This window comes from Oryx dammah, unplaced genomic scaffold, assembly GCF_014754425.2.
Source record: "Oryx dammah isolate SB20612 unplaced genomic scaffold, SCBI_Odam_1.1 HiC_scaffold_20, whole genome shotgun sequence".
NCBI lineage: Eukaryota > Metazoa > Chordata > Mammalia > Artiodactyla > Bovidae > Oryx > Oryx dammah.
In genome coordinates, this window is record NW_024070204.1 from 27872656 (window position 1) to 27875860 (window position 3205).

At 35.2% G+C, this 3205-nt stretch overlaps 1 pseudogene; it reads right to left on the reverse strand.

Moving 5' to 3' along the window:
• Positions 1 to 351: 351 nt before the first annotated feature.
• Positions 352 to 1231, reverse strand: LOC120879259 (annotated as a pseudogene).
• Positions 1232 to 3205: the final 1974 nt, after the last annotated feature.

Genomic DNA, 3205 nt, shown 5'->3' on the forward strand with positions numbered 1-3205 from the left:
AAAACAAGGTGACATTGGTTTTATTGAAAGGAAACATTAGCTTCTAGTATTTTTTAACATGCAGACAAGATTTAGAGGCAAGAGTCTATTGCATCTCTTTATACTGAATAACTGTTGAGAAATAAGCACTTTCTTGAAATGATATTGAAAAGCACAGTGTTAGCTTTTGTAAAGACTATGTGAAAAAGATAATAGGGAGAAGAGTATAATTCTTGATCTAAAGTGAAGAACCTGGGAACTGACTATCAAAGATAGTATATACCGAAAAGTCAGAAATCAATGGCTTATTTTAACATGCTGTAAGCCATACATTTTAATGGATATGCACTATGCTATTTTTTTTTCCCTCAGTCAACACGGTCTGAAGGAGAACTTATATTTAAGTATAGAAAACTCAATGGTATACACGTGGCCCAGTTTGGTGGGCAGTTCTTTGTCCTTTGCCTTTTCCAGCTTGGCAAGGCAAGCCACCAATTTCAGACCCAGGACATTGCCTCGCCTAGTGATGGGGAACCTCTCATATCTGTCAGTGTAATTGGTTCTGATATTGTAGCTTCCAGCTGCTTAGCCAGAACCCCTTGTCTTCTGAATTAACTTGTGTTAAGGTGATGGTGGTATAAATCTTGCTGTGGACTATATGCCCAGCCTAGGCTTCACCTTGAAATGTAGGAAACCCCCACTTTAAGACACAGACAGAGAGGAAGACAACCAGCCCAGTAGGGTCCACATTTGTGCAATGACTACCAATTGAGCTTTCTTGTTCTCTACCAAGGTGGGGACAGTCTGAAACCCTGCTTGAAGGACATATGGCCTCTTAGTGGGGACATCTCCTTTGCCCACAGCTTTTTCTCAAGTGCAGCTAACAATCTCTTGCTTTGTCTCTGGTCTGTACTTGATGGCCAGCTTAAGCGGCTGTGTAGCTGTTCAGCTGTCCAGCGCCTGGTTAAATGGGTGAACTGGTTCATTGCAGGAGGCACTTTCAACTGCTTACAGAGGATAGTGTTTTGTCACTCCACCTCAGTGCATCTTGGCCATTTCACAAATCAGTAAAGCGCCTTTTTAAGCTGGACATCCTACCAGTGACAGAAATCTTGGGCCTTTCCTCAAACAGGTGGTTTACCACCTTCTTGGCTTCCTGATCCTTCATGACAGCAGGGACTAGGGCTACCTTCACAACAACTCTTATCAAGTAAATGTCATGATTTTCCACTGGAAAATAACATATAATCATATAACTGATATGTAACAAGGCCAGGATTTGGGCACAATTTGGCAGTCACCAGAGACTATCATTTTTTATTGTACAATATAAATAATGTTTATTAAAATTTTAAGCAATCGATTCTTTGACAGTCCATGAAAGAAATGAGAATATTCAATGTTCATTTTGAGACGCTGTGCCTAATATTCATAACACATGCTACTATCACGAAGGAGTAATCTCTAGCTATTCATAGTTATCTGAAAACTTCAAAAGACTCAAACCAACGGTACAGTTTTTAAAAAGAAAGAAAAAGGAGAGATAGAGGAAGGCAGGGCAGAAGCCAAATCAATGTGTAACTTTTAGTTTGGAAAAACCTTATTCTTTTTGATCAGATTAAAATATCCCTGCCCTCAAAAGTTTTCTATCACCAATATATCATTTATTCTTTGTTCCCTTGTGCTTTCATAATATTTAGTTCTTATTATTACAGTGATATACACATTCTTACCCAACTTATAGAATAAACTGTGCTATTTATAACACATCAGATAAGAGCTTTTTATGTAGAAAGTGTCATGGATTTATGATTAACTTAACTGTGTTGCTGATCACTTGCTTGATGGAATATTTCAGGATGTTACTCGACTAACAACTTGGCAATATGATTGAAAAAATATTTATAGAATGGAAAACTAGCTTACTTTCACAAGTGGATAAATATGATAAAGATAATTCCAAGTATCAAAAGCATATAATATGTTGTTTTGTTTGCATGCTGCAGTTATGTATTCATAAAATGATTATATCGCAACAAAATAAAAATACTATTTGTAAGCCAACTGGTAATCAATCTATCTTCTTCATTCTTTTTTAGCCCTAAATAAATCTAATGACATGGAAACAAATTTGTAAGTATATTGTTATATTTACACAAAATGTAATAACTGTTATTTCAGTGTGAAAAGGCTGCTTGAGAATAGAAATCTTAAATATGTTATTTTGTAAATAGCAATACCAACATAGCAGAGCTCATTAACAACTGATGCCAACATATAACACAAGAAGTTGTTCAACTGTTGGTAGCTGCTGATAAAACATGATATTGATATATCTTCAAAATATGTGCATTTCTTTCATGAGACCTATTGTAAGGCCCTCTGCTATATCTTTTGTAGGAAAGATGCTAAATTTAGTGGGTGTGCCAAGAAAGGAGAAACATAGATGAAAATCCAGATGATTTTGTTTTCATGATAAAAATTAAGCATGAAGTACTAATTGGCTAAGTACTTGGGTGATTCTGTAAGACAACAAATTGAAAAAACACAGAAGAAATTTAAAACAAACCTCTGAAAGTGACAGCATTAGATCTATTTGGAAATGTATTCAGCAGGCTTCCTCTGCAAGCGAGTATACAGTTTTGACTTGTCAAATTGCTTAAATGAAACTGCATCTCACCATGGAAGATATCTCCAAATCCTTAAATTAAACAGAAGACAATTTCAGACACTCATCATTAAGGAGTTAATAAAGAAACACACACACACACACATACACACATGCACACACTCTTACTTCTCCCTGACACTAGCTGAAAATGAGCACTAAATAATACTTCGAAAGTGCATTACACCATCTCCAACAATAATCTGGCAGGTGACAGTGAGGAAATTTTTGTTCTTTGCTATAATATTAAGTTTTCAACTTAACTGTTAAAATGTTTAAAAGTTAAGTTGTGATATAACAAAATTTGTTTAGATTTCATATGTATTCTTAGAAACAGAATTTTTGTGGGATAGTGATATTTGCCCCTCAAGACACAGGATTTGGATAATAAATCCAAAAGAAATAGAGGAAATAAAAATAAAACCAAATGCAACCTTGTCAAAGAATACAGCCACTTACTTTGACAGTATTAGAGAACTGAATTAGCTTTTTATGGAAAATTTTACATTTTCTTATGTAACCTGGAGGTTGAACAACTCATTTTGCCATATCCAAAAT